General features: G+C 45.8%; 1 long non-coding RNA gene across 1 annotated transcript; it reads right to left on the bottom strand.

The window, feature by feature from the left end:
- Positions 1–746: 746 nt before the first annotated feature.
- On the bottom strand, positions 747–4312 carry LOC148435776 (uncharacterized). The gene is made up of 3 exons (XR_015876525.1): positions 4169–4312; positions 2038–2116; positions 747–1937 (listed from the first exon to the last, which is right to left on the bottom strand). It is a non-coding gene; the product is annotated as an uncharacterized LOC148435776 (long non-coding RNA).
- Positions 4313–6000: the final 1688 nt, after the last annotated feature.

Genomic DNA, 6000 nt, shown 5'->3' with positions numbered 1-6000 from the left:
CACTAAACGATGTGTACCCAGCACGATGTCGTTCGCGTTGGGACTACGGCGGGGGCCATGCTGCATTCGGACGACATATCATCTAGTGTATACCCGACTTAAGACTATAAAAGGCTTTTGGCTACAAGAAACTTTCGGAAGCTGCGACTGCCTTACACTGGAGCCCCTATGTCCGCACGTCACCACTCAGCAAAGAGTATCTGCGCATTGCAATCAGGCCACCATACATATCCACATTTATTAGCAAAGTATATGACATACACTCTCGTTTCACAGTATGTGCTGGGTACATCAAATGACCCTCTGACCTGGTCACAAGCAGAGGACATTACCAAGTAAGGTCACGTGTATGATCATACTACAAGCATTATAGAACCAAGGGACAGGAGATTACAGGGGCATAAGGGGGAATGCAGGGGTAGGAGCCCAGGGCAGTGACCAGCCATCACCTAGGCTTGGCTAACCATTGTGCATGGTCTGGACCCCGTAATATAATATAATATATAACACTGATAATATGGAAATGCAGTATAATGTAGCATATGCACAGCCTGGAAAGACCCCTAGAGGAGGGGGTGGGGCACCAGGCAGTGGGGCCCACCAGGGATTTCTCTTGCTCCCCTGTGGGCCAGTCTGTCCCTGGTCACAGGTGGCAGAGTCAGGGGGTCTCAGTTGTGACATTTTTTTTTTTTTATGCCGATATGGAAGAGATTTTTTTTTTTTGTAAGAATTAAATTAGTGAGTGAGGGGTCTGGTCGAGTCTTTACATTTGGTGTGTGTATGGTCATTATTTTATTTCCTGTACAAATGCTCTTCAGTGTGCTCCAGATACATATACCATAAAGTGTGCTCCAGATACATATACCATACAGTGTGCTCCAGATACATATACCATAAAGTGTGCTCCAGATACATATACCATACAGTGTGCTCCAGTTACATATACCATAAAGTGTGCTCCAGATACATATACCATACAGTGTGCTCCAGATACATATACCATACAGTGTGCTCCTGGTACATATTATACCATACAGTGTGCCCCAGATACATATTATACCATACAGTGTTCTCCAGATACATATACCATACAGTGTGCTCCAGATACATATACCATACAGTGTGCTCCAGATATATATACCATACAGTGTGCCCCAGATACATATACCATACAGTATGCCTCTGGTACATATTATACCATACAGTGTGCTCCAGATGCATATACCATACAGTGTTCCCCTGGTACATATTATACCATACAGTATGCCTCCCTGATTGCACCTTACTCCCATTATGTAACATAGCATTTTTTAACCACTGTGCCGTGAGGTCAGCGCAGTCAAAGGTGACTTTACTTGTACTATACTTGCCTACTCTCCTGGGAGTTGCAGGAGGCTCCAGATTTTTTTGGGTAACACCCCGTACCCCCGAAAAACTAAACTGATTAACAAATGTTTCTGCGCAATTACTTTCAGTAAATGTTGTGCAGTTGCCATTTATTTCAAATTTCAAGGACACCGACCATAGAGAACAGGCTACATACACGGCTGTCCACAGACTCTGGGTCCAGGTAAAGTCCTGGTTATACAGACAGTGCAGCTGTCCACAGTCCCTGGGTCCAGGTAAAGTGCTGTGTATACAGATAGCGTGGCTGGCCACAGTCCTGGGTCCAGGTAAAGTGCTGTGTGTACAGACATCGCAGCTGGCCACAGTCCCTGGGTCCAGGTAAAGTGCTGTGTATAAAGGCAGCGCGGCTGGCCACAGTCCTGGGTCCAGGTAAAGTGCTGTGTATAAAGGCATCGCGGCTGGCCACAGTCCTGGGTCCAGGTAAAGTGCTGTGTATAAAGGCATCGCGGCTGGCCACAGTCCTGGGTCCAGGTAAAGTGCTGTGTATAAAGGCAGCGCGGCTGGCCACAGTCCTGGGTCCAGGTAAAGTGCTGTGTATAAAGATAAATAGTAAACTTCCCTGTCTATAAACTACTCACCTCCCAAACCGGTTCTTAAACATGAACATGGAGATGTACTGTGCTATTATACCTTTGATGGTAGGATAGGGTGCTCTGCACTTGCCTCCATATTTTTGCAAAAGTTCATCCCACATCGAATGTCACTGGCACTAAGGGGATATAAGAGTGGTTATATATAAAAAATAAATATTGTGACCAGCTCATTGGCTCTCCCCTTTCTCCTCTCCCCCTGCTTTCTCTCTTTCTCAGTCCCACTGTAAAATAATTATGGTGGGTACTACAGCTTACAGGAATACTGTCTGATACTGCATAATGAGGCCTACCTGAAATCATCGGTTGAAACAGTGTTTCTGTCAATGGACAGAGGTGTAATATCTCCCCTTCCCCAGCACCATCTATAGCGGTGGGTGAGCTTTCAACAGGCAATTTCAGGCAGGTCTTATCAGGATTGGGGGGGAGGGGAGGAATACACTGTATGGTATAATATGTACACTGGGCCTGATTCAGAGCCGGACGCTATTTGTGCTCGCTCGTTCTGAAAAAGGGGCCGGCTATTTAAATTGAGCGCTCGCTCTTTGCGGTCTGTTGACGCCTCTATGTCTGAGCGAGCAAACGAAACATGCGCTCGCTATTTTGTAAAGACTCCCCCTGGCCGTTTGCATTATACGTCATCTCCGCTATTTATTAGATTAATCTAGTACATCGAAAGGCATCTGAACTGCTCGCAGTGCTTGTGGTTGGATTTTCCTACTGCAATCATGCGAGCAGTTCAAGCTAAAAGACAACCAAGTGACGTGGTCGATGACGCTGCTTTGTTAATTATGCAAACCCTTAAAACGCCCGTTTGGCACGCCTGCGTTCTGATCTCCACTCCCAGTTTTCAAGCACCTTCCCCTGTTACCACCCACAAACACCTCATCCTGTCACTCAAATTAGCAGGCACTCGCTATTTTGCGAGCGCTCGATTTCCGACCGCAATGACTGGTTGGCGCATGCACATTACGACCCATACGCATGCGCAGTTGTGTGAACATCGCTCGGAGCGAACGAGCGGCCGCTTACGAGCGGCTCTGAATCAGGCCCACTGTCCACAATACAGGTTGAGTCTCCCATATCCAAAATGCTTGGTACCAGGGTATTTTGGATATCGGGATATTCTGTACTTTGGAATATATGCATATCATAATTAACTATCTTGGGAATGGGACCCAAATCTAAACACAGAATGCATTTATGTTCTATATACATCTTATACACAAAGCCTGAAAGTTATTTTATACAATAATAACCTGTACTTATATTTATGCCATTACATTTCCACTATACTTCAAAACGAATGAATTATTTTTTAAACCCCTGACACAAATGCAGCATTTTCCCGTCTATGCAGCAGCACATAGCGCCTGATTCAGACCCGCTCGCTAAGATGCATACGCTCGCTGCAGGCGATGGTACACAGTGTGTATACATTGTGCGCATATCTTAGCGACAGGTCACAATGTATTCGCTCGCTGCTGCCGATGGTACGCAGTGTGTATGCATTGTGTGCATGCGCTTACCTTAGCGACAGGTCACAATGCGTTCGCTCGCTGCGCACAGACAGCCCAGCAGAGTGAGTGACAGGAGAAGCCGTTTGTAGGTGGTGACAGGGGCTGGCCATTAAAAACGGGGAGTTGAGGTGCAAACGCAGGCGTGCCTGAGCGTCTCAGCGGCGTTATAGAGGTGCGCATAATTATAGGACAGCGTCATAGTACACGTCACCTGGCTGGTTTTTACACTGACGTGATCGCAGTGCTTGCGGCAGGGTAAAGTCAACCTCAAGAGCTGCGATAGTATCCGATGTTACCCGATGTACCGATGGTTGCATACACTTCCTGGGCATGACGTGCACAAGTGGGTGTCTTAAGACAGGCTGGTGGGTGTCTGCATACACTGTGATCGCGCTCCAAGAAATACATTGTGCGAGCGACTCTGAATCAGGCCCATTATTCCTTTCTCCATCACATGTACGTCATGTATGTTTCTTTCCCTGTACACAACACTACACGTGTCCTCTTTGCCCTTTATAGCAGCTCTGTATATAATGTGAGCTCTGCGGATACTGACGGCCTCCATTGCAGGCTCTGAGGGTCTCCACAGTCTCACAGGCTTAGGAATACCACAACCTTACTAATGGCACAAAATGCACCAAATTAACTCACCTGTTGTTAAGGGGGCTGCTTTGGGTCCTCTTCCGTTACAGTCTGCAGTTGCTGTCATCTAGTTAAATTCCCAAACCTCCGTTTTCAGGACCTATTTCCCTGAGCTCCACCCTGGAGAACAGGTGTAAGGTAGTAATGTGTATAACCAGGTGCTGATGAGAACAGGTGTCAGGTAGTAGTGTGTATAACCAGGTGCTGATGAGAACAGGTGTCAGGTAGTAATGTGTATAACCAGGTGCTGATGAGAACAGGTGTCAGGTAGTAGTGTGTATAACCAGGTGCTGATGAGAACAGGTGTCAGGTAGTAATGTGTATAACCAGGTGCTGATGAGAACAGGTGTCAGGTAGTAATGTGTATAACCAGGTGCTGATGAGAACAGGTGTCAGGTAGTAATGTGTATAACCAGGTGCTGATGAGAACAGGTGTCAGGTAGTAATGTGTATAACCAGGTGCTGATGAGAACAGGTGTCAGGTAGTAATGTGTATAACCAGGTGCTGATGAGAACAGGTGTCAGGCTGTAGTGTGTATAACCAGGTGCTGATGAGAACAGGTGTCAGGTAGTAATGTGTATAACCAGGTGCTGATGAGAACAGGTGTCAGGTAGTAATGTGTATAACCAGGTGCTGATGAGAACAGGTGTCAGGTAGTAATGTGTATAACCAGGTGCTGATGAGAACAGGTGTCAGGTAGTAATGTGTATAACCAGGTGCTGATGAGAACAGGTGTCAGGTAGTAATGTGTATAACCAGGTGCTGATGAGAACAGGTGTCAGGTAGTAATGTGTATAACCAGGTGCTGATGAGAACAGGTGTCAGGTAGTAATGTGTATAACCAGGTGCTGATGAGAACAGGTGTCAGGTAGTAATGTGTATAACCAGGTGCTGATGAGAACAGGTGTCAGGTAGTAATGTGTATAACCAGGTGCTGATGAGAACAGGTGTCAGGTAGTAATGTGTATAACCAGGTGCTGATGAGAACAGGTGTCAGGCAGTAATGTGTATAACCAGGTGCTGATGAGAACAGGTGTCAGGCAGTAATGTGTATAACCAGGTGCTGATGAGAACAGGTGTCAGGTAGTACTGTGTATAACCAGGTGCTGATGAGAACAGGTGTCAGGTAGTAATGTGTATAACCAGGTGCTGATGAGAACAGGTGTCAGGTAGTAATGTGTATAACCAGGTGCTGATGAGAACAGGTGTCAGGTAGTAATGTGTATAACCAGGTGCTGATGAGAACAGGTGTCAGGTAGTAATGTGTATAACCAGGTGCTGATGAGAACAGGTGTCAGGTAGTAATGTGTATAACCAGGTGCTGATTAGAACAGGTGTCAGGTAGTAATGTGTATAACCAGGTGCTGATGAGAACAGGTGCAGAAATCAGGATGTCCTAGGTCTAAATGGTTCTACTGGCATGTATTAGAACAGGTGAATGCACTACATGCCTTCTTTGACATTAAAACTGTCCTCAGCAGTACAGAAATGTGGAAAACATGCACTGCTGGGAGAGATATGGGAATCTGAGGTTAGGTAGGGAAAAGTTACTGTGGATGATATAACTGCAGCAGAACCTGCTAGGGTGAGAGCATAATATTGATAACATATTCCATTAGTTTTATCTGTGACAAAAGGAAATCCTGGCATGTATAAACTATGAGAGTTCTTTAAATTGTCTCCAAAATAAATTGTGATACTGCAACCGTGGGCTCTCACTCTGCATGTATGGAGCTCTGGTACATTGTATCTTAACCAGATCAGGCCCCCCATAAACAATATCACAATGTATGTATGCATGTATGTTTGGGGCTCAATGGTTGCATTGTATCTTTCCCAG

The sequence above is a fragment of the Taudactylus pleione genome, unplaced genomic scaffold (genome assembly GCF_031769625.1).
Source record: "Taudactylus pleione unplaced genomic scaffold, aTauple2 ptg001997l, whole genome shotgun sequence".
Lineage (NCBI taxonomy): Eukaryota > Metazoa > Chordata > Amphibia > Anura > Myobatrachidae > Taudactylus > Taudactylus pleione.
This window is presented reverse-complemented; position numbering and strand designations above follow the sequence as displayed.